This window comes from Aethalodelphis obliquidens, unplaced genomic scaffold (genome assembly GCF_003676395.1).
Source record: "Aethalodelphis obliquidens isolate GAN/ISIS:26980383/991018 unplaced genomic scaffold, ASM367639v1 scaffold14, whole genome shotgun sequence".
Lineage (NCBI taxonomy): Eukaryota > Metazoa > Chordata > Mammalia > Artiodactyla > Delphinidae > Aethalodelphis > Aethalodelphis obliquidens.
Window position 1 is genome coordinate 14,539,349 of NW_020837958.1, and position 24,792 is coordinate 14,564,140.

Genomic DNA, 24,792 nt, shown 5'->3' on the forward strand with positions numbered 1-24,792 from the left:
CAGTGGGTAGTGACAAAGTGATAACCAGAAACTTCAGATTACATCTTCACCTAAAAATAACGTTCTAGAGACTTCCATGGCGGTCCAGCTGTTAAGACTCCCGGCTTCCACTGCAGGGGGCGTGGGTTTCATTCCTGGTCAGGGAACTAAGATCCCACAAGCTGCAGGGCACGCCTCCCCTTCCCCCCCCCAAAAAAAAACCCACAGCAGAATTTCATCTCTGTTCCAAACAAGTCACAGAGGTGACTATGGCTGAAGGGTACTTGGAGGCTACCAGAGCCCGGGAGCAGAAAGGAGCCTCAGGCTGCAGCCAGGCTGGCTAACCCGACAGCCAGGCCAATTGGGAGCTTGGCAAGGGCACACAAACATTTTGAAAAACATTTTCATATTTTTTTCAACAAAGGAGGAAAATTCATAAGTGTTGGAGTTTCATATTGTTTTTGTTTTCGATAACAAGTCGGAGGAAGAACATCATAAACTTTCCGTTTCAGTGTTTTATCATAAAGGTCTTAATCTAGTCCTGGCCACAGGGCTTTTTCTGCACCGGGTCCTGGAGCCCGCAATTGCGCCGGCTCGGGTGACCTTCGCTGGCAAACTGCGGCGCGCAGGGCGAGGCCGGAGTGTGGTCGGGGTGGGGCCGGCGGGAGGAGGCGGAGCCCGCCCCAGCCGAGGCGATATAACGGGACTGGACGACCCTAGCAGGCGTACCCGCGCAGAAGCGGACGACGGGGGCTGGAAGGTGAGGTCTGGGGGCCAGGAGGGGAGCGGAGCCGCGCTCCGAGTCCGGCACTCGGGGATTTGGGCCGGCGCATGCGCCAACGGGCAGCTGGGCCCGGGCCCCTGCCATCGCGGGACTGGGGGGTTTGGAGGGTCCGAGAGGGCCGTGCCCACCCTGCGCCGGCCTCCGCGCCCAGGGACGGCGAGATCCGGCGCCCTTCCCCCCGCCCGCGGCCCGCAGAACTGGTGATTCCTTTGTATACGACCAACGAGCAGGGGGGAGCGGGCGCGCTTTCCAAAACACCCCCAATTCCGCGGGCCCTGCCCTCCATTCTCCTGGGAGTATTTGTTTCGAAATTTGAATCTGAAGGGAAGCTCTTGCAGTTTAGGGAAAAGAAATCGCATCGCACCTTGAAAGGAGGTTAATGCCATCCCTGGAAGTTATGGACATTCTTCTCTTCCTCTGGAGGTTTAAATTTTGAGTTTTAAACAGCAGGGTGGGGTCGTGACTTAGACATTTTGAGTCCAATTTTAGTTTGCTTGGGCCAGCTTGGGCCGCACCCTTCATAGAGTCTAACGGCAGACTTAAGGAAACGTTAAGTAGTGGTTTTCTCCATGGATCCTGGAAATGTACCAGGTAACGTTCCATTTCTCCTCTGACGTAGGTGGCTTCACCCCTTATCCCGGAACTCACACGAAGAGCTGGGATTTGTGACTCACCCTGGCGGTAGTTGTGTGACTTCTGAAACTCGGATCTCGTCCGTGCCCTCGGAGTCTTTGTGAAATAGCGATTTGGCCTGGTTGCCACCTAGTGAAGGCTCTGGCCCAGGCTTCCTCCGGTTTTCCTTTTGACCAGTGCTTTCCTTCTTTCCTATAATGCCTCATGTCCGCTTTGAAAGTGCCTCCTGATTCTTGGCCAGCTGATTCTTTTAAAAATCCTGTTCTTGGCCAGTTTTTTAAGGATATCAGGGGGCTCCAGCTGAGACCTGCCCACCACTCTCAACTGCAATAATTCTATTTCATTCTAAACAAATCAGCCCATACGTTTTACAAACCTAGAGACATAGCCCACACCATATCAGGGTTGCTTGTGATGATAGACATTTCTTGAAAAGGAGGGAGAGACCTCAAATACAGGCGAGATAATCCGAAGATTACTTTGTGTGCAATTCTGAGAATCACAGATCAGGGAAACAGCTCTTTCCTACCACCTTGCTCTCCGTTGTCTAGCTTCATCTGTCGGTGATGATGGCTCTGGAATGCTCCTAAAATAAGTACAATTTGACATGGTTTGCTTGCAGAGAAGTGATGAAGTTCATGTGTGGTCAAGGGCCTGGGCTTGGCACCAGTTTGAGCCTTGGCTCTGCTCTTACTGGCTGCGTAATGCTGAGCATGCTATTTAACCTCATTTTCTTATTGCTAAAATAACAGGCCTTACTTCTTAGGGTGTTATAAGGACACGAATATCTCACCAATTATGAGATAATTCGTGGAAAGGACTCTGTGCGCACCTGGTAAGCGGAGAACAAATGTGGCTGTTAATGTTTCGGTACCCATGTTCCCCGTTGGGGGCAGCTTACTCCCAGTTCTCTAAGGAAGGCACATACAGCTCAGAACGTTAATTGAGGGAGGTGCCTGACTGTGGACCAAATGTGTGAAACTATGGCTTCTGTATTTTCAAACAGAAAACTATAAGGAAAACACCTCATTATGCTGAGTAGCTTGTAAGGTAAAAGTCCAAATAAAAATGGATGTTAGAGTGTGGAGAGCGGGTGTCTAATGGAATTCAGCTTTGACAGCTGCAGGTACAAGCTCTTGAAAAGAAATGCATAAAAAATTCTGGGCCAGCTCCAGAAGAACCTCACGAGCAAAGACGCCATAAACAAAACCAAGCCCAGAGGTGCTTGAGAATTTCCGAAGCAGAGGACATGTTATTACTACACCCTATATCTTGTGAAATATCTTCACTACACAGTTGGCTCTCCACGTACAATCTCAAAGGGCAGGGCCGTGACGAAGCTGTCTGGAAAGGGCCCTCTTTGGAGAACTAGAGACTTGAGTTCCTGGAACAAATTGCAAGGAAGGCCCTTCCTTGTTGAGGAAGCTTCCGATTTGTGTAGTTTAGAGAGTTCTGAGATGGTTGTCTCTGGCACCTCAGAGTAACTGGGAGGGGCTGTTCATTATGATGGTGGCTTTCTGTTTGTCTCTACTTGCTGAAGTAATGACTTCTCTGAACTGAGTGATCTTTGTGTAAGATCAGTGATCTTCTCAGCTTGCCAGGCTGTGTGTGTACAAGGTGATAAGGAGGCAAAGCCCCAAGCCACTAACACTACTGGCCTCCAGGTAATGTTAAGCTACTTGTGAGTTACTGGCCCCTGGTAAACAGAAGGGAGATCCACCCAGTGTGTCTTTGCAACTAACCTGTTGCCTTGGGAATGGGTAATTTCATCCCCTGGGGCCTCCATTAATGTCCTATAAAATAGGAACGTTGGGTTTAATTTTTGAGAATACTTCTAGCCTTAAAGTTTATCAGCCTCTGAGGCTCCAGGCTCCCAGGAACAGAAACTATACTGCCGGGCATCTGTGAATCTTGTGGCAACGTTGCCAATGTAAAATCTCTTCTCTGGTGGCCTGTGTTAACCAATTTATTTCAGAAGCTGAATTCACAAGAAGTTTCCCCACCAGAGAGTTTAACTGCGGTTAAGAGCTCAGACCTGGGTTTAAATGCTGCTCTGCCACGTACCAGTTCTGAGGTTGGTGTATTCATTTTCTATTACTGTTGAAACAAATCACCACAAACCTAGTGGCTTAACACAACACAAATTTATTAATCTTACAGTTCCATCTGTCAGAAATCTGACCCGGGCCTCACTGGGCTCGCATCAACGTGTCAGCAGGGCTGTGTTCCTTTTTGGCGGCTCTGTGCGAGAATCTGTCCCCTTGACCATTCAAGCTATTGGCACAGTACAGTCTTTGGGGTTGGAGGACTGAGGTGCCATTTCCTGGCTGAGTGTCAGTTAAGGACCATTCTTCACTCCTAGAGGCCACCTGTATGCCTCAGCTGTGACCCCCTTGCTCTGTCTTCAGAATCCCCATGGGTGGGCAAAGTCCATCTCACTCTTTGAATCTTCAGCTCAGTGTGGTCCCCGGTTAGAAATGCTAATTTCTAACTGGGCCCCACCCAAGACCTGCAGAATCAGAACTTAGAGGGTCAGGGCCCAGCAATCTGTGTTTAACAGCCCTCCAGGTGATTCTGATGCCCACTAAAGCTAGAGAACCAATACTTTTACCCTATGTTATTTTCTTCCTGGTCTTTAGTGTTAGTTGGTGTCCACCTCCGCTAGATTGTAAGGTTCTTGAGAGTGGGGCTTCGCCTGGTTCAGCAGTCACTGTAGCCCAGTGCCTAGCATGGCACCTGCTCAGCTCACAGTGGGCTCATAAATGACCGTTGTGGAGATGACTGGGGGGTAGGTGCCGAGACTGAACTTACTTCGTAGAGTAAATATATGCACCGATGGATTCCTTCAGTTTGTTGGGTCATTGGTGTGTTAAATATTTTATGTTCACATTTATTTCGATTGTTTAGATGGATAGATAGATAGATACATAGATAGGTAGATAGATAGATAGATATTTGGGGGGACTGGCTGGGGTCTTTGAATGGACGGCAACACGTCTTTGTTTTCCTATTTAAAATAATGGAATATAGGCTTACACTGTCCATAAACTGGCTACCCAAAACATTTTCAGGAACTTGATTAGGGGTGCCTGTATTTGTAAATCACCTTGCAACTTGTAGCTTCCCCTTACATCTCAGGTGGATGGAAATGAATAAATAATGATCAGGTTGGTTCTTATTGTAGGATGAGAATCTCTAGTACTTCAGAGATCTTTTGTTTTAACCCCTTGCTGCTTTCTGCTGGCATCTTTCTGCATCATCTCTGATCTGTGATCTCTGCTCTCTGTGTGAACATTTCCAAGTGATGGGGAGTTTTTCACATTTCACCAGGGAATTGATTTCCATATGTGCTGACACTTTGCACAGTGCCTGGCACATGGCAGGGAGGGAGGGAGGGGTGGAGTGATAGCAAGCAGTTGCTCTTAGGAAGCTCAGAATGCCTCCCTAATTGATCCTAATGCTGTCTTTGTAAATTACACAGAATAACCTCTCCCTCTCTTCCTTGGTGGCCATTACCCTATTTGAAGATGGTTACTGTCTCTGACTATACTTTTCCAAATAGGACAGCCCTGGTTTATCCCAACTGTTTCTCCTGGCTTTTACAGCTGTGTACTTTGCTGTCCCGATAAACTGGAAGAAATTCAGAAATCTGGCACCTAATAGTAAAAATATTATTTCCAGCTCAGGTCTAAGCCCAGGACAGAGTAACCCCAGGATTGTGTGTGCATTTGTCTGTTCCTTAAAGTGCCACGTAACATTTTAGCCCATAGTGAGCTTTAAAACCCTCAAGTCTTATTTTTATATTTTATCATTCTATAAAATCATTATTACCACTTCACAAATTAGGAACTGAAGTAAAGTAGTTGGCTGCATTAAGGTTATATAAATTGACAGCAGAGTGGGATTAGAATATAGGTCTTTCAGGACAACTAGAAAATCACACAAGCCTCATTTTTTTTTTTTTTTTTTTACAAATATAGGGTGTGACTAAAATAACTATTTTTAGACATAGGAGAATATATACCCATGAAATATTTTTTACCTTAATGTAGCAAATTTTGAAAGGTGGTATATATTTTTAATACTTAATCAGGTGGAGTAGTAGAAAAATTAAAACTTAAGCTGCAAGTGAAATGACACCTAAGTACATTAAAATATTCTTCACTCATGTTGAGAGCTCTTTCTATAAAAAGGTTCATTGTTAAGAAAATATACTTAAGCATAAATAAGATGCTCATAATTCTACCATGCTGTTAATCCCATGATCCAAAATTTTCGGAAAAGTGGGAAGGTGTTCCAAGCATTTTTTTATACGAGTGTGTATATATGTGTGTGTGTGTGTGTGTGTGTATTTTTTTTTAAGACAAAGTAATAAAATTATAGCTATTTTTAAACTGGCTTTTTTTCTTAATACATTGTGAATAGCCTTCCATGTCTGTTACTCTTCATGGCTGTGTAGTTCCCCACCATGGAAGTGTACCATAATTTACTCATCTTCTTGTTGGAAATGTATGTTACCAAATTTTTACTATTTTAAACAATGCTTATATATCCTTGACTGTTACTTATTCCTCTGGTGAAAAGCCTATTTGGCGTGCCCCTGAAGGAATTCCCTTTAGAGTCAACTTCAGAGCCACCCAGGAAAATCTGTCCAGACTTCCTAATCTGTCCAACTTCAGAGCCACCCAGGAAAATCTGTCCAGACTTCCTAAGGCTGGCTCCAGACGTGTCCTATGACTCCCAAATGGTGTTTTCCAATAGGCTCACCTATCTTATTCTGTGCACCTTTTCCAGAATGACTTTGCGTCTACGGCCATACCACCCTAAACGCGCCCCATCTCATCTGATCTCAGAAGCTAAGTAGGGTCGGGCCTGGTTACTACTTGGATGGGAGGCAGAATGACTTTGGGCTGTTTCCAATAATTAAATCCATTTAAATGAGTCTCAATATGTTTAGAAAAGAGTGATGAGGTCTTCTGGATGCATCTTGCATCTAAGTGTTTGGTTGGGTGGATTGAAAAAGTAACGGCAGCTCGGTTCATCTACCATCTGATCTACACTTAACTTACGGGCATCATTTTTAAATTTAAAATGGAGGATGTTTTAGACTAGGGGGAAGAGTTTCAAGCCATGAGGTGCGGTTCTCTTTTTAATTCTGTAACAGACTTGCCAGAAGACAGGTGATCTATGACTACTAAAAGGGAAAGTTTTGTAATGTGCGGAGTTTCCTATTTCTAATTATAAAAATAATGCTTGGCTCATTATAGAATATTTGGGGAGGTATGGCAAAAAGTAAAAGGTCAGGAAGAGAAATAAGAGATTATAAATAATCCTGCTTAGTGTTTACTACTATCAGCAGCATTTTGGGGGCATTTATAAAATAGCTTTAAAACAATCAGCTATTTTCTGTCCCCCACCCCTGCCATTTCATAACAACATATCGCTCTTGGAAATTCATATTTTAGTAGTGGTTAATGAAGACCTGGTCTTCCGATCCGAACAGCTCAACATCCGTACACTGATCACTTCCTGTCTCTGCCACACCCTCCACCCGCCAACACCCCCTCCCTGCCCAATTTCTTTTCCTGGGAACCTCAGGACTTCCCAGTGATACTCATGGTGGCTACTGCTTTTTGAGGGCCTTCTTTGGCCAGGCACCATGCTGTGCAGTACTTGTGATTATCCCTGTGTTTACTTGGTGAAGAAGGGAGGCCCAGAGGTTGAGTAACACACGGCAATAAGTGGCAGAGCCAGAAATATTCAAGACTTTGTTCACCGGTCGACGAGAAAGCCTGTCCCTAGACCAGTTCACTGTGCCGTTTCTGCAGCTTTTGTTAAGAGATGAGCCTTTCTTAGTAGACCCTTCTTTCTGATGCGTGTCATCAAGGGCGAGTTCACTGCGCTGCACCCTCTTTGTTGTAATGGTGTTACTCATGCCAAGGACCATTCCAAGGGAAGTCTCCTGGAGCTTGCAGCTCCTGCCAGCCCGGCGCCCTTCCAGCACCTACCCGCCCCCGTCAGGAGGTCCCTCCCTCCTCCTCCAGTAGGGCTACCTGAGGAAGCAGATGTTCTTAACTTTTAGGGAGAGTCTGATGCTCTCCGCGTCCCTGTTCGGGGACCTCAGATGGGTGCCTTCCTCTCCTGTTCTCTCGCAGCACTTCTTCCCAGCCCCAGGCCTGCCTAAGCTGAGTGTGTGAATCATCCTTTCTACCCAGATGCCCCCGAGCATGAGGAACCAGGCAGGGAGCTGGGGTGTGCTGGGCCTGGGCCACTGGCTGGGGGGTTGGTGGCGCGGGAACGCTGTGATTCTCTCCCTTGACCCATCTGGCTCCCAACAGACGGCATTGCAGGGGCGTCAGGTGCTGGCAGGAGGGGCAGGGGCCTCTCCCTGAGCTATTAGGATGCAGAGACCTTGCTGCCTCCATCTCTCAGGCTCAGGGAACAAGAGAGCCTGGAGAGGCCAATAGTCTGACCCGGAGGTATGGACGTGCCTGACTTTGGGCAGGAAATCTGGGTGTGGTCAGGAAGGGAGTCCAGGGTGAGGTAGGAAGCGGTGACAGCCACCACTTTTCTGTGACTGTCAAGCACATAGTTAACTTATCTCACTTCAGTCTCCTGGTGTGGGAAAGCGCCCATGTACCTGCCCCTTGTCATAGGTGAAGAGAACGAGGCTCGGTAGCCATGGCAGAGCCAGACCTCATGTCCAGGTCTTCGCCAGCCCAGTCTGAGCTTCTGACCGCTGGCCTCGGGCAGCCTCAGGTCCTCACCGCACAGGGGTGCTGTGGGCAGCTACGCCCCGGGAGGGTCAGCCCGGTGGCGGGGGGCATTAGTAGGCTGTGGTAGGTGTTGCAGGTACCAGAGGGAAGTGGGGGGTATTCAACCTGTAAAGAAAGGCCAGGCCCAGTTAGATTTTCTCCCCACTTTCCCACACGTCAGCAAGCAACCTGTCTCTCTCCCGGGCGTGGCTTTACTCAATGGCGTCTTCTTTGGGCAATGCCAGGCCCTGCCCTGTTCGCTTCCCAATTCTCCCCGGCCTTCCTCAGCCAACTCCTCAGCATCACATGACCTTCAGAGGTGTGAGAGATGCCATTTCCAACCCAGAGGAGGGCAGGGCCCACCCACCAAGAGCCCCGTCTGTCTACCAGGCAGAAATCCTGGCCTGTGCGGCCCAGGAGAATAGAATGTGGAGCTGCCCTGGTTTGGGGCAGCTGCTGCCTCCTCGTTGGAGGATGGCCTCAGGGGAGTCGGGGTAGGGTCGGGAGACTCCTTAGATCTACTGCTCATGATTTGGACTTAGGCAAGTTAAAAGCCTCCCTGTGGGGACTTCCCTGGTGGTCCAGTGGTTAAGACCTCACCTTCCAGCGCAGGGGGTGTGGGTTCGATCCGTGGTCCTGGAGCTAAGATCCCGCATGCCTCAGGACCAAAAAGAAACCAAAACAGAAGCAATATTGTAACAAATTCAATAAAGACTTAAAAAATGGTCCACATAAAAAAAAAATCTTTAAAAAACAAATAATAGGGCTTCCCTGGTGGTGCAGTGGTTGAGAGTCCGCCTGCCGATGCAGGGGACACGGGTTCGTGCCCCGGTCCGGGAGGATCCCACATGCCGCGGACCGGCTGGGCCCGTGAGCCATGGCCGCTGAGCCTGCGCGTCCGGAGCCTGTGCTCCGCAACGGGAGAAGCCACAGCAGTGAGAGGCCCGCATACCGCAAAAAATAATAATAATAATAATAATAAAGTCTAAAAAAAAAACCCTCCCTGTGTCTTGGCCTCCTGCTCAGGTAAAAGGAGGGTTCAAGGTGTTTCAGCCCTCCCCTCTTCTCCCCTGATGCTCACTGCCACACATCTAGGCATTAATGTAATGGGGACTTATCACCAGAGGTACCTGGAACCCCTCCTTACTTTTCCAGAGTGATTAAGGAGGAGGTGGGGAGCCAGAGCTTCTGTGCACGCTAAGCCTTTGCTTCCTGTTCTGAAGGCACACTGGTGCCCTCCAGAGTTACCCCTTCCATCTGATGCACTTAGTGGCGTGGCCTGGAGAAGTGGCCCTCACTGGGCTCAGGCTCAATTCAGCCAGCAGCTGGGGGTGGGGCCTGCAGAGCTGAAATCGCAGGTGCTGCATTATGTACTTTGTTAATATTCTCATTTGAGTCAGCGACCCTGAGGGGGAAGACAGTGCTGTCCCACTGCTCAGTCATGAACACTGAGGCTCAGAGGAACTGAATTTATTCAAGGGTGCACGGCTACTGTAGGTGAGAGCTGGGGTGGGCCCGGTGTGCTTTGACTCCCTGCAGCTGCCCCTCCTACCAGGCCCGGCAGCATTTCTTCAGTAAGCCGAGGTCTCAGCCAGGGAGGGACCAAGCACGGCCCCACCTGAGAGCACCCTAGGTTCATCGCACCCAGCCCGGACATTCCCTGCTTTCTTGGTCTGCTCACTCCTTCCCATGTTTCCTGAAGCCCCCAGGCCTTCCACCTCTTGGTTTCTGAGATACCCGGCAATCACCTGTTGGTTCATGACCATGCTTTGTGCTCCTTTCTTCCAGAATCTGTAGCCGGTCACAATGGGAAGCAAAGGAGGGTTCGCCTTGCTCGGGCTCCTGTTCAGCCTGGCTGTCGTCTGCCATGTAGGTGAGTGGTCCACAGGGACGTGAATCTGGATCAGGTAGGCCGCCTCGGCCCTAAACTTTTTCTTAGGCCTCAGGAAGACCAAGCTGATGCCACAGACCTCGGGCCGAGCTTCCGTTCTTTCGCCATCAGTGCTACAGGTCCAGGGTGGTGTGACTGCTCCTTCCTGTGTTACGGCCCTACCCTGAGTGGAGCACCTTCCTGAGTTACAGTTCATCCTGGGTGACAGAGCTGCTTGAGTGGGGAGCGATTACACTGAGCTGCTTAAGTTTCACCCCGTTCACCACCCGCCGCTGGGGCTACCGATGGATGCCATCTTTAGGGTGCTGAGCCCAGCCGCCCGCCCTGGGCTTCTCCTGTGTGATGCTGCTGCTGCTTGTAGCATTCACGTGCCAATCACTATTCTCAGCATTTTACATGTATTTACTTATTTAATCCTCACGTCCACCCTGTGGAGCAGGGACTATTTTTCTTGCCATTTTACAGGTGACAAGACTGAGGCCCAAAGAGATTAAATAACTTGTAAAATATCACACCAAAGTGGTGCAGCCAGAATTTGAACCCAAATAAGCCTGGCACCAGAGTGTCTGCCCCAGCTCCTTCTCGGGGGCCACCCCTCCCTGCCTGCTGGAGATCCTCGTTACCTCTGTAAAAGTAGGAACACCTGTGTTATTTGCTTTGCTTCACCGTAAACATCAAAGGTCATTTTCTGCCTATGTCACGTTGGTACTACTAACGGTTATTTTTTTTTTTTTTTTTGCGGTACGCGGGCCTCTCACCGTTGTGGCCTCTCCCGCCACAGAGCACAGGCTCCGGACGCGCAGGCTCAGCGGCCATGGCTCACGGGCCCAGCCGCTCCGCGGCATGTGGGATCTTCCCGGACCGGGGTACGAACCTGTGTCCCCTGCATCGGCAGGCGGACTCTCAACCACTGCGCCAGCAGGGAAGCCCTACTAACTGTTATTTTTGAGGGGTGGGGACAGGAGGCAGAAAAGGAAGTAGCCATGCGGTGGGCACTACAGAGGCATCTGCATTTTGGAGCATGTCTTAGAGCTTGTAGCTTTAGTAGCTCCCATATGGTGAATGCTTACTAGGTACTAGGGCCTGTACCCGACCCTGGCTCATTTAATCCTTCCAGCCATCCTGTGAGGGCTCAGTACTATTACGCCCATCTTACAGTTGAGGAAACGGAAGCAAAGAACAAAGTAGCCCAAGGACATGTTTGCACAAGTTTTCCCTTTCTGAGAAAAGACAGAAGTCACGACCCCCCTCCCTCCCCATGTCTGTTGATTGTAGTCACGGAGGTTTGTAATGTGGTCCGCTATGTTACAATATACGTTATTGTCTTAATTCTTCTACCCAGTGAATTTTCTGTAGGAAGAATAGCCTGGTCATACCTGCTTTCCAGCAGTCTACGCTTGTTTATGGATCAGGCTTGGGTTTGGCGCTGTTAGCTGTTCTGTGACGGGTCTCGGGGGCACTTAGGTTTTTCCTGAGGGAGTTGGAGTGTGAAGAAGATCCCCTCCACCCTGGCTAAGTAGCTAGAATATCAAACAGCCACTGACTCATTGCTTTGCCCCTGACCCGGTCTCCCCCATAACTGGTCCTGGTTTCTTCTCTTTCCCACTCAGGACAATTAGAAGAACATCACGGTAAATAAACCAAGCGTGGGCTTCAGAACTGATCGCCTGGGTGTGAGTCCCAGCTCTCCTTTTAGTAGCCGTGTGACTTTTGACAAGTTAGTTAACATCTTGGTCTTAATTTTCTCTTGAAAAATGGGGATGGAGATCCTTGAGCCTGCCTCTTATAGCAGTTCTCTGAAGATTGAAAGTTTAGGTATTTGAACACTGTGTTAGCTGTGAATATTTCTGCCTCACAGAAGTTCCAAAGGTGAGCTCTCTTTCCTCTGTCTGAAGGTTTGACCTGGCCATTTAAGATGTTATAGGGACTTCCCTGGTGGCGCAGTGGTTAAGAATCCACCTGCCAATGCAGGGGACACAGGTTTGAGCCCTGGTCCGGGAAGATTCCCACATGCCGCAGGGCAACCAAGCCCGTGCACCACAACTACTGAGCCCGTGTGCCATAACTACTGAAGCCCGCGTGCCTAGAGCCTGTGCTCCACAACAAGAGAAGCCACTGCAATGAGAAGCCCGCGCGCCACAACAGAGTAGATCCTGCTCGCTGCAACTAGAGAAAGCCTGCCTGCAGCAATGAAGACCCAATGCAGCAAAAAATAAATTAATTAATTAATTTTTTTAAAAAGATGTTATAGAGAGCTTCACTCCTATCTGTGCTCAGGAAGTGAGGAGCCACTTTCTTCTGGCCTTTGGAGAATTCCTCTTCCTGGTGATGAACTTTGGCCTTAGAACTAAAAGTCAGCTCTTGGGTTCTAAAACCCACATTTCGTCTTGGTTTAACCATGCCATTCTTTTATGAGGTTTTACATATTTCATCTTTGAAAATGTCTTTTCACACCGATAGGTACTTCCAAATACTGATTACGTGGCAGAAGCCATGTGGCCAGAAGAAGGTGATCTCTTATTGTAGCAAAGAGTATGTCCACATGAATCAGGAAAACTTGCTTCCAACTCTTCCCATCACAGATGTGGAATATGACTCATCTTTTTCCATCACCATTGTTGTAAAAACAGAGAAGGGAAAATAATCCAGTGAAACTTGAAGTCTAGCCACCAAAGATGAATCCTAAGAACATGAGTGGGAGCGGTAGTCATTTTTCAAATTGGGGAACCAGAGGCATTTGCTTCTGATATAAGTCGACCCTCGTGTTCAGTGTCACTGTGCATGTCTTCCCACCCACATGGGTTTAAAGTGTATGGCTGCTGCCTGCCCCTTGACTGTGTTTGCTTCTGGCGATGGGTCAGTCCCTCAGCAGAGAACAGCTGCAGTGAGGACGCCTTATCCCAGAGGCCATCAGACTTGTTCTGCAGAGGTCCAGATAGTAAATATTTCAGGCTTTGCAGGCCAAGAGACAAAAATCAAGGATATTATGTAGGCTTTTATATAAATAAGAGAGAAAACAAATTTCTCCAAGTTTTTAATTGGCAGAATTCAAAAATTTAATAATTGAGTACAATTATTTATAATACAGATCTACTAATGAGAAGAATGGAATTCTTTCTGGGAGAATAACATTTTGCTTACTTGGGATTCAAAAGTTAGTGTTCCCCATCATCAAATTGGTTGCAAACGTTCATCTGTTAATACTGATCTGTAATGAGATTTCATGCATTTCGTCTTGGAGCATGTCTTTTCACACAGATAGGTACTGCCAAATACTGATGATCAGTCCGTGAGAATGTTACGTGATAGAGCATATTCATTGCTTGGAAGGTGTTTATAGAATTCTGTTAGTTTATCCTCTTAATGGATTCCTTTTAATATGTCATTGCATTGCAGATTAATCACTTCCGGTTGAAAGTAGGAAAAAGCTTCTCAATTGCACAGTTAAATGGATTTTGAAATCTGGAAATTCCCTTTGCACTTGCCTCAGGGTCCAAAAAACTGCTGCTGGAACTGTAGTTTGAGCTTGGAAAAATACATCTGCTGCAGATATATGTGGGAAGGAAGCCCACTCTGAGTTGCTGACCTCTGACCCACACTAATGGAGCTGGTGGGCTTGCTTCTGCTGCCAGGGTGAGTCATTGCTGGTCTACCAGGTTCTGACGGGCATTCTTCCTGATCCTAGGTCACAGCCTGGAGTGCTACAGCTGTATTAACCCAGCTAATGACTGCACTACCACTGTCAATTGTTCACGTAATCAAGATACTTGTCTCATCGTTAAAGCCGGTAAGAGCCTCCCCCTCCCCCTCTTCCTGAGTGTAATGGGATGAAGAGAGCCTGGGAAGAGATCTGTGCCGCTCTCATTCTTGTTAGACTCGTATTCAACAAGTAATAGCTACCATTTAATAGCACCAGTTGTGTGCGGCACTAAGCACTTTCCATTTGTTTTTTTATTTAATATTTCCCATCTACCACCCGGGGTAATATTTTATTCCCGTTTGGTAAATGAGGAAACTGAGACTCAGGTTAAGCAACAGACTAAGGTCAAGGAACGAGCTCAGGATCTGAACGTGGGAACCCATCTAATTCCAACACTTGTGCTCTTAACAGCAACACTGGCTGCCTCGCAAACTTTTGAGAGCCTGCCCTGTGCCAGAGCCTGAGCTAGGAGGTCGGGGTGCAGAGATGAAGAAAGAAGACGATGAAAATTGTGAAAGAGGCCTGTGTAGCTATTACAGATGTCTTTATTGATACCCGTGTCTCATTCCGTGGGGAATTTAATACATACAGAGTCCTGAGGGGACTCAAGCTGAGCTCAGAGGACAGGTAGGAAGTAAGAGGACTAAGAGAGGAAGGGTGTTCCCAAGAAAGGCAACAGTAGCTACCAAGGCTTGGTGGCCTCAGAGAACAAGGCACTCGTGGGCTTGGGGTAGGGAACTGGCAACATTGACAAATTTTGTCAAGTCTGCATTTTCCAAATTGGTTAGACTATGGAATCGCTTCCTCCATAAATCCTATTAAAATAGAATTTAGGAAACCTGATTGAAAGGAGGAGGAGTTTCACTTCCCCAGAAAGGAAGAATCCCTCAATAAGTAAGGATGAATTAGAATTATCCTGTTTAAAGAACAGGAGTACCTCATAATTTTGATATAAACTCCTGGAATACAGCTCAGATTCCAAGGTCTACATGTAAGGTCCTTGATTCTGTAGGCGACAGTTCCTCTGCCTCACCTGGAGGACTGTATTAACTCATTGTTAATGTAGAAAGCATAGTGAGGCCCCCAGAGAGAATAGTCATTCACTCCACAAATATTTGAGCACCAATTATCTATGAGCACAGAGACCTACTTCTTAACCCTGATTGTCTGTGTCTCTTGGACCTCCACTACAAAAAGTATAATTTCCAAATGAGAGAATAAAGGCAATATTATGTGTAGAATAAGTATTAGATTATCAGTTAGAAGCTTTGAGCTCTGATCTCTGTCTTGCCACCAGTAAGTTCTTCCGGCCTCTCTTTTTTATTGATGAAGTGGGTGTGTCAGATGGTAGAGGTGGAGAGAAGGAAAGAGGGAAGTAGACTAGACTAGGAAACAAATCCCATTGTTTCCTACCTGAATGGTTAAACTTTCATTTTAGTTGTTTCCAACATTACTGAAGTATAATTGACAAATAAAAACTGTATATGTTTAAGGTGTACAACATGGCAATTTGATATACATATGCATTGTGAAATGATTACTGCAATCAATCATTGTTACCTTTCTGTGTGTGACGAGAACACTTAAGATCTACCCTGTTAGCAAATTGCAAATAGACAATAAGTCTTGTTAACCACAGTCATAATGCTGTACATTAGATTCCCCAGAATTTACTCATCTTATAATGAACTGTTATGCTTTGTAAAAATGATTAATGTAAACAAGGAGGCACGTCTATTAGAATGGCCAAAGTCTAAAACACTGACAGTACCAAATGCTGGCAAGGATGTGGAGCCCCAGGAGCTCTCATTCATTGCTGGAAGGAATATAAATTGGTACACAGTATGTACTCTCACCATAAGATTCAACAGTTGCATTCCTTGATATTTACCTAAATGAGTCAAAAAATTATGTCCACTCAAAAACCTACACATGGATGTTTATAGCAGCTTTATTCATAATTACCCAAACTTGGAAGCAACCAAGATGTCCTTCAGTAGATGAATGGATAAATAAACGGTGGTACATCCAGAGAATGGACTAAAAAGAAATGAAGTATCAAACCATGAAGAGACATGAAGGAAACTTAAATATGTATTACTGAATGAAAGAAGCCACTCTGGGAAAGCTACATTGTTATGATTCCAACTATGTGATGTTTTGGAAAGGGCAAAACCAAGGAGATAATAAAAAGGTCAGTGGCTGCCAGGGGTTAAGTGGGGGAGGAGGGAGGGATGAATAGGAGGAGCACAGGATTTTTCGGGCAATGAAGCTAGGACTCTGTGTGATACTATAATGATGGACACATGTCATACATTTGTCAAACCCTATAGAATGTACAACACCCAGAGTGCACCCAAATGTAAATAATGGACTTTGGGTGACGATGATGAGTCCATGTAGGTGCATCAGTTGCAACAAATGTACTGGCGGGAAATGTTGATAGTGAGGGAGGTTGTTTGGGGTGGAGGTGGGGCTATCGGGGGCTCTATGGGAACTATGTACTTTCTGCTCAATTTCGCTGTGAATCTAAAACTCCTCTCAAGTATAAAATCTATTTTTTTAAGGATAATGGGAATCTTAAATAATTTTCTTCTTCTCATGAACATAGGTCCCAAAACTTCAGCTAGACATGTGGTAACAGCAGTTCTTGAAATATAGATATTCAAACCTTACAGTAAGGCAGATAGTAACAGAACATCTAAATGCCCCTCCGACTCTGATTGACGTCAGCCTGGGAGAGGCGAGGCACACTGTCATAAACAGGAATCAAAGGCCAGGCATACATTGGAGAAATTATTTAATTAATCTGGCCACATTGTCTCCCCAGCTGTGAAATAGGAATACTTACCTCCCGGGGTCAGTGGGGCAGTTAGTGGAGAAATGTGCGTGCTAGCGCTGTGCAGATTCAGTCTAGAAGAGAGACAGATGGGCGCTACTTCAGCCACTAATTTACTGGCGTCCTGGCTAGGTCCTGGAAATATAAACCGTGTACGGAGAGTCTGGCAGAGCCTTTGATGACAGTGCCAAGCAATCATTTCTGTAATGGCCTTTCAAATAAGGGACACACTGAAGGATGCCTAAGGCAACTGGGGACTACTGCTTGGTAAAGGCAGACTCAAGGCAAATCTTCGAAGAGCGGGGAGGCTGTGCCTAGCAGAGAGAGAACCTTTAACATTCCGGTGACTCTGTGATATGATCCACTTTTCCTCGGGTGATTCTGACAGTGGCTTTGGTGAGAAGCTCACCATTGAAGGTTGTTCTGCAAATAAGATCATTCAAGGAAAGTGCTTGGCTCACTGCAGGACATATAGTAAGTGATTAATTGGTAGCAATTATTAATAAATTACTATCTGCTCTCCCCAAGCTGTTAGGTTTCCCTAATTAACATTTTGGTGACTTTCATGCTTTCGCAGTTCCAAAGCCTGATGACTACTACATAAGACAGTAACTTGTCCTATTCAACAGCATTCTTTAGTACAGTATTAGAAGCATCCACTTAAATATTTATGATCCAAGCAGGTAGAGTCACTGGAACACTCTTATCTGGCCTCTGCCACTTGACCAGACTTCATTAAAATCCAGGCCAAACACTCATCTCCTCTGAGGGGGAGGACAGAACAGTTATACCTGCAGTTATAAACTTAGAAGTTTTGTTCTGAGCTGTGAATGAAATAGAATAAACTAGTTATTGGCCTTAAATAAGGAAATAAGCATCTGTATTTTTTTCTTTCCAACACAGAAGAAAAGAAAATGATTCCAGGGCGGGGACCAACCTTCTATATCTGTGTGTCCTCAGCATCTAGTACAACTAACTTCTCTTCTCTCTCAGCTCTCACTTTTTTAAAATATTTAACGTAATTTTTCTCAATGTTAAGTCACTATAAGCTAATTGGCATCGTATATCTTGGCCTGCATCTTCCTTTGTGTGTAAAAATTGGGACCATAGTGGCACGTTCTTTTGGAAAATTTTCCTGCTTTACGGAATAATCTAATGATTTTTAAAGGAAGTTTAAGCTATGTTTAAAATAAATTCATCCAGTGATTTTTTATTTTAAATCTCAATCTACAGAGACATGTATAAATGAAAGATAGCCTTCTGTGAGGGTAACACTGTTAAATTACTTGGGAATCTTTCCAGAGAAAAGTAGTATACTCACCCCCACACATAGACTTTATACAGGTGGGTCACATTCTACATGTTGTTCTGCATCTAGGCTTTTTTCTATTGAGATATAATTCACATATCTCAGTTCCAAAGTACATTTTAAAGTGCGCAATTCAGTGGCCTTTAGTATATCCACAACTCTGTACGACTATCACCACTCATTTTCAGAACATTATTATCACCCCAAAAGGAAACCCCATACCCGTTAGCGGTCACTCCGTATTCTTCCCTCGCCCATACCCCGGCAGGGAGCACTATCTACCTTCTGTCTCCACGGATTTGCCTATTCTGGGCATTTAGATATAAATCAAACCATACAGTGTTGTGGTCCTTTGTGACTGGCTCCTTTCACTAGCATAATGTTTTTTTGTTTGTTTGTTTTTTTAAAGTATATAATCTATTATTTTTTTTAATTTTTTTATTCATTTATTTATTTTTGGCTGCATTGGGTCTTCGTTGCTGTTCGCGGGCTTTCTCTAGTTGCAGCGAGAGGGGGCTACTCTATGTTGCAGTGCACGGGCTTCTCATTGCGGTGGCTTCTCTTATTGCAGAGCACAGGCCCTAGGCACACGGGCTTCAGTAGTTGTGGCTCGCGGGCTCTAGAGCACAGGCTCAGTAGTTGCGGTGCACGGGCTTAGTTGCTCCACAGCACGTGGGATCTTCCTGGACCAGGGATCAAACCCGTGTCCCCTGCATTGGCAGGCAGATTCTTAACCACTGCACCCCCAGGGAAGTCCCTGCTCATAATGTTTTTAATGTTCACCCATGTTATTGGATATATCAGTACCTCATTCCTTTTTATGGCCAAATAATATTCCATTGAATGGATATACCACATTTTGCTTATCATTTACCATTTAATGGACATATGGGTTGTTTCCACTTTTTAGGTGTTTTGAATAATGCTGCTATGAACATTCGTGTATAAGCATTTGTGTGAACATAGTTTTCAATTCTCTTGGGTAATATATTTACCTAGGAGTAGAATTACTAGGTCATATGGTAACTATTTTTAACCTTTTGAGGAAATGCCAGACTTTTCCAAGATACCTGCACCACTTTACCTTCCCATGAGCAATATTTGAGGATTCCAATTTCTTTGCTTCCTTGACACCACTTGTTATTTTCCAATTTCTTGACTATAGCCATCCTAATAGGTGTGAAATGATCCTCACTGTGGTTTTGATTTGTATTTTCTTAATGGCTAATGACGTTGGGCATCTTTTCATGCACTTATTGGCCCTTTGTATATCTTTGGAGAAGTATCTATACCCTTTGCCCATTTTTTAATTGGGGTGTCTTTTTATTATTGAGTTGTAAGAGTGTTTCATAGATTCTGTATACTATACTCTTATCGGATATATGATTTGCAAACATTTTCTCACTTTTTGTGGGTTTTGTCTTTTTAATTTTTTAAAATAGTGTTCTTTGAAGCACAAACGTTTAATTTTGTTGAAGTCCAATTTAACTATTTTTCTGCATTTTAAAAAAACCCTCAAACTCCTCCCATGTCAATACACATGGTCTGTGGCATTCCTTATCTGCATGGAACTTCGTTGTGTGGAACTCTACCATAATTTATTCAAGTGCTTTTTTATTAACCGACTGTCTTTTCGTTTCTTGTTGCTACAGATAGTAGTGCAGTGACCATTCTTGAGCATATATCTTAACCTTTTTTCAAGTAACTTCATAGGGTAAATTCTAGAAGTGGGATTCCTGGATCAAAGAGGGCATGTGTTTAAAAATCTTTGTAACTCTCTCAAACATTAGTATGATTGCCTGTTGCCTTCCATATACACACAACTGTATTGGCTCTGATGAGACTCTGCTTTTATGGAAAAGTTCCATTCAGAGCTGGATCATTATTTACTTAATTTTTCCCCTTTATAAGCTAACTGGGATACATATTTTTACCCAAATGTCTCTATTTCCCCAGGATAAGTTCTAAGAAGTAGAACTGCGAGTTCAAAGACAGGTGCAGCATTTTACCTGCTTGAGTGCTTATCTTTGCGTGTGTGTATTTCCCCCACAGTGCCAATGAAAACTTACTACCAGTGTTGGATGTTTGACCGTTGCAATTTCAAAGCCATTGCGAAAGCCTTAGAGGAGAAGGAGCTTAAGTACCACTGCTGCCAGAAGAACCTGTGTAACAAAAGTGACGGGGCGAGTATATCAGGGAAAACAGCTCTGCTGGTCATCCTGCTGCTGGTGGCGGTCTGGAGCTTTTGTCTCTAAATCTACACCAGAAGGGCTTCTCCTAAATCTCCTGTTTCTGTATACTCCTCATTTCCTGTGCTGCTGCGTTCCAAAGGCTTTATATTTTCCAGCTGGATCCTGTTGGGAAAGACTAAAACTAGCTTGAGCAAGTTAGATTAGAGAGAGGAACTCAGAGGGACTCTGAAGACCAGTTCTGTTGGCAGAGAAGACCTGTTTGAGAGAAAAAGTTTGAGTGAAGTGCATGTGATTTGAGTAAAGTTGTATGCTTCTTACTCTGCTCTTTGCAGTGACAGCTTGAGTAGATTCTCTGCAGTCCTCAGCTATTTCCCTCTGGTTCCTTGGATGTAGTTAATGTGATCAGTACTTTTTTGGGTGACTGGGGCAGGGGGCTCCTTTTCAACAGTCTCTCACAAGGCATGCATTATTCTCGCCTTTCATGGTCCCTGTATTGCCAGGTAGGCATGGTGCATGTTCCAGGTGTGGGCTGTGGACAATGAGATTCTTAATGACTGTTGTATTCTCAGCTAGAAGGTGACTGGCTGGGAAGGAGGTAAGCTTTCCAGATGGCAGGGCACGGAAGCACAAGGTTTATCTTTAGAGAGGTACCAGAGGCTGAAATCTGTGTTTTCTTCTGTCCCTAAATTTTGTATTGTCTTTGCTGTCTTTCAGTAGAAAAACGCAGTAACATAAATTAATGGTGTGTTAAAACTATCCCTCCCACTCCCCGTCTTTTTTATTGGAATGGTAGGCTGTCTTAGCTTTGTCACACACAGTTAAAAACTAAACATTTGAATATTCTATGTGACTTGCAGTTATTAAGGGTGCTTATTTTAAATGTTACTGGTAGGAAAACTCTTCATATGTGTGTGTATAATACATGAATGGAAAAGGAGGAGCCTTTGGGGTTGCGATTTGAGATTTCCAAATGTCATCATGAATAGTAACAGGTCTGCAGGGATGTGTTTTACCTGCCGACATCCAGCCTGTTGGCTCCTAGCTGAGTCAGCACAGATAGTGTCAAATACATCTGTAAGGGCTGTTAGCGTAATCACAAGTGCTGAGGCTTTCAGAAGCGCTACCGGTTTCCTAAAAAGTGATACACCTTTTCAGGAGGACAAAGTTTTGCCTCTTTCTTGTGGGTACTGGTGAATAATTTAAGATCCAGTAGACAGTGACATTTGTATGCTTACAGTCTTGGCTATATTTAACAGCATAGTCTGACTTTTGCCGACGCGAGTGGAATTTATTGATTAACATTTAAAAAAAACAAAAAAAAAACACCTTGATTATGTGATCTGTTGGACAAACCAGAATGAATACTGCCTTTCTGAAAATAAAATCTCATCAAATGCATGAGTGTGGTGATTGGCCCAAAGGGTAACAACATAGGTGACACGCCCAATGGTAGCAACTGAAAGAAGAGATCTTGGACAGTACCAGATTTCTTCTGTTGATGCCATTACTTAAACACAGACCAATAGAGGCTTCCTCATCAAAACCTAGCATTACCTTGGTGCTCTGTGTTCCCTATTGGCTCAGAGCTTTTCCTTACATCATCTTTAATCTTCTGTTCAAAGACAAAATACTAGGTGTGACTCTTTCCTCAGTAGAACTTTTTCTGCCCAAGAAAGTACTGACCATGCCCACAGCAAAGTGGCTCATTTCATGCAGTGCCTTTTAGTTCCAAGGAACAAGAACCAAATTTTTTTTTTTTTTTTAACATCTTTATTGGGGTATAATTGCTTTACAATGGTGTGTTAGTTTCTGCTTTATAACAAAGTGAATCAGTCATACATAAACATATGTTCCCATATGTCTTCCCTGTTGCGTCTCCCTCCCTCCCACCCTCCCCATCCCACCCCTCCAGGCTGTCACAAAGCACCGAGCCAATATCCCTGTGCCATGCGGCTACTTCCCACTAGCTATCTACCTTACTGCGTTTGTTAGTGTGTATATGCCCATGACTCTCTCTCGCCCTGTCACAGCTCACCCTTCCCCCTCCCCATAACCTCAAGTCCGTTCTCTAAGAGGTCTGCGTCTTTATTCCTGCTTTACCCCTAGGTTCTTCATGACATTTTTTTCTTAAATTCCATATATATGTGTTAGCATACGGTATTTGTCTTTTTCTTTCTGACTTACTTCACTCTGTATGACAGACTCTAGGTCTATCCACCTCATTACAAATAGCTCAATTTCGTTTCTTTTTATGGCTGAGTAATATTCCATTGTATATATGTGCCACATCTTCTTTATCCATTCATCCGATGATGGGCACTTAGGTTGTTTCCATCTCCGGGCTATTGTAAATAGAGCTGCAATGAACATTTTGGTACATGACTCTTTTTGAATTTTGGTTTCCTCAGGGTATATGCCCAGTAGTGGGATTGCTGGGTCATATGGTAGTTCTATTTGTAGTTTTTTAAGGAACCTCCATACTGTTCTCCATAGTGGCTGAACCAATTCACATTCCCACCAGCAGTGCAAGAGGGTTCCCTTTTCTCCACACCCTCTCCAGCATTTATTGTTTCTAGATTTTTTGATGATGGCCATTCTGACTGGTGTGAGATGATATCTCATTGTAGTTTTGATTTGCATTTCTCTAATGATTAATGATGTTGAGCATTCTTTCATGTGTTTGTTGGCAGTCTGTATATCTTCTTTGGAGAAATGTCTATTTAGGTCTTCTGCCCATTTTTGGATTGGGTTGTTTGTTTTCTTGTTATTGAGCTGCATGAGCTGCTTGTAAATTTTGGAGATTAATCCTTTGTCGGTTGCTTCATTTGCAAATATTTTCTCCCATTCTGAGGGTTGTCTTTTGGTCTTGTTTATGGTTTCCTTTGCTGTGCAAAAGCTTTGAAGTTTCATTAGGTCCCATTTGTTTATTTTTGTTTTTATTTCCATTACTCTAGGAGGTGGGTCAGAAAGGATCTTGCTTTGATTTATGTCATAGAGTGTTCTGCCTATGTTTTCCTCTAAGAGTTTGATAGTTTCTGGCCTTACATTTAGGTCTTTAATCCATTTTGAGCTTATTTTTGTGTATGGTGTTAGGGAGTGATCTAATCTCATACTTTTACATGTACCTGTCCAGTTTTCCCAGCACCACTTATTGAAGAGGCTGTCCTTTCTCCATTGTACATTACTGCCACCTTTATCAAAGATAAGGTGTCCATATGTGCATGGGTTTATCTCTGGGCTTTCTATCCTGTTCCATTGATCTATCTTTCTGTTTTTGTGCCAGTACCATACCATCTTGATGACTGTAGCTTTGTAGTATAGTCTGAAGTCAGGGAGCCTGATTCCTCCAGTTCCTTCTTTCGTTCTCAAGATTGCTTTGGCTATTCGGGGTCTTTTGTGTTTCCATACAAATTGTGAAATTTTTTGTTCTAGTTCTGTGAAAAATGCCAGTGGTAGTTTGATAGGGATTGCATTGAATCTATAGATCGCTTTGGGTAGTAGAGTCATTTTCACAATGTTGATTCTTCCAATCCAGGAACATGGTATATCTCTCCATCTATTTATATCATCTTTAATTTCTTTCATCAGTGTCTTATAATTTTCTGCATACAGGTCTTTTGTCTCCTTAGGTAGGTTTATTCCTAGATATTTTATTCTTTTTGTTGCAATGGTAAATGGGAGTGTTTTCTTGATTTCACTTTCAGATTTTTCATCATTAGTATATAGGAATGCCAGAGATTTCTGTGCATTAATTTTGTATCCTGCCACTTTACCAAATTCATTGATTAGCTCTAGTAGTTTTCTGGTAGCACCTTTAGGGTTCTCTATGTATAGGATCATGTCATCTGCAAACAGTGACAGCTTTACTTCTTCTTTTCCAATTTGGATTCCTTTTATTTCCTTTTCTTCTCTGATTGCTGTGGCTAAAACTTCCAAAACAATGTTGAATAATAGTGGTGAGAGTGGGCAACCTTGTCTTGTTCCTGATCTTAGTGGAAATGCTTTCAGTTTTTCACCATTGAGGATGATGTTTGCTGTGGGCTTGTCATATATGGCCTTTATTATGTTGAGGAAAGTTCCCTCTATGCCTACTTTCTGCAGGGTTTTTATCATAAATGGGTGTTGAATTTTGTCAAAAGCTTTCTCTGCATCTATTGAGATGATCATATGGTTTTTCTCCTTCAATTTGTTAATATGGTTTATCACATTGATAGATTTGCGTATATTGAAGAATCCTTGCATTCCTGGAATAAACCCCACTTGATCATGGTGTATGATCCTTTTAATGTGCTGTTGGATTCTGTTTGCTAGTATTTTGTTGAGGATTTTTGCATCTATGTTCATCAGTGATATTGGCCTGTAGTTTTCTTTCTTTGTGACATCCTTGTCTGGTTTTGGTATCAAGGTGATGGTGGCCTCGTAGAAGGAGTTAGGGAGTGGTCCTCCCTCTGCTATATTTTGGAAGAGTTTGAGAAGGATAGGTGTTAGCTCTTCTCTAAATGTTTGATAGAATTCGCCTGTGAAGCCATCTGGTCCTGGGCTTTTCTTTGTTGGAAGATTTTTAATCACAGTTTCAATTTCAGTGCTTGTGATTGGTCTGTTCATATTTTCTATCTCTTCCTGATTCAGTCTTGGCAGGTTGTGCATTTCTAAGAATTTGTCCATTTCTTCCAGATTGTCCATTTTATTGGCATAGAGGTGCTTGTAGTA

The 24,792-nt window shown here is 44.4% G+C and overlaps 1 protein-coding gene and 1 long non-coding RNA gene across 4 annotated transcripts in view; both read left to right on the plus strand.

Moving 5' to 3' along the window:
- The first annotated feature begins 247 nt into the window (after positions 1-247).
- On the plus strand, positions 248-13,721 carry LOC113624856 (uncharacterized). 3 transcript variants are annotated; one of them, XR_003434494.1, is made up of 3 exons: positions 248-739; positions 9,940-10,024; positions 13,439-13,721. It is a non-coding gene; the product is annotated as an uncharacterized LOC113624856 (long non-coding RNA). The 3 variants fall into 3 exon arrangements; XR_003434496.1 differs by lacking the exon at positions 248-739 and adding an exon at positions 778-1,354; XR_003434495.1 differs by lacking the exon at positions 248-739 and adding an exon at positions 1,451-3,470.
- Positions 13,722-13,765: 44 nt separating this feature from the next.
- CUNH11orf91 (chromosome unknown C11orf91 homolog) overlaps positions 13,766-24,792 on the plus strand; it is a 44,125-nt gene continuing 33,098 nt past the window's right edge. The window contains exon 1 of the mRNA XM_027115066.1: positions 13,766-13,829. The gene's annotated coding sequence lies outside the window, so the exon portion shown is untranslated. The remainder of the gene's footprint in view (positions 13,830-24,792) is intronic.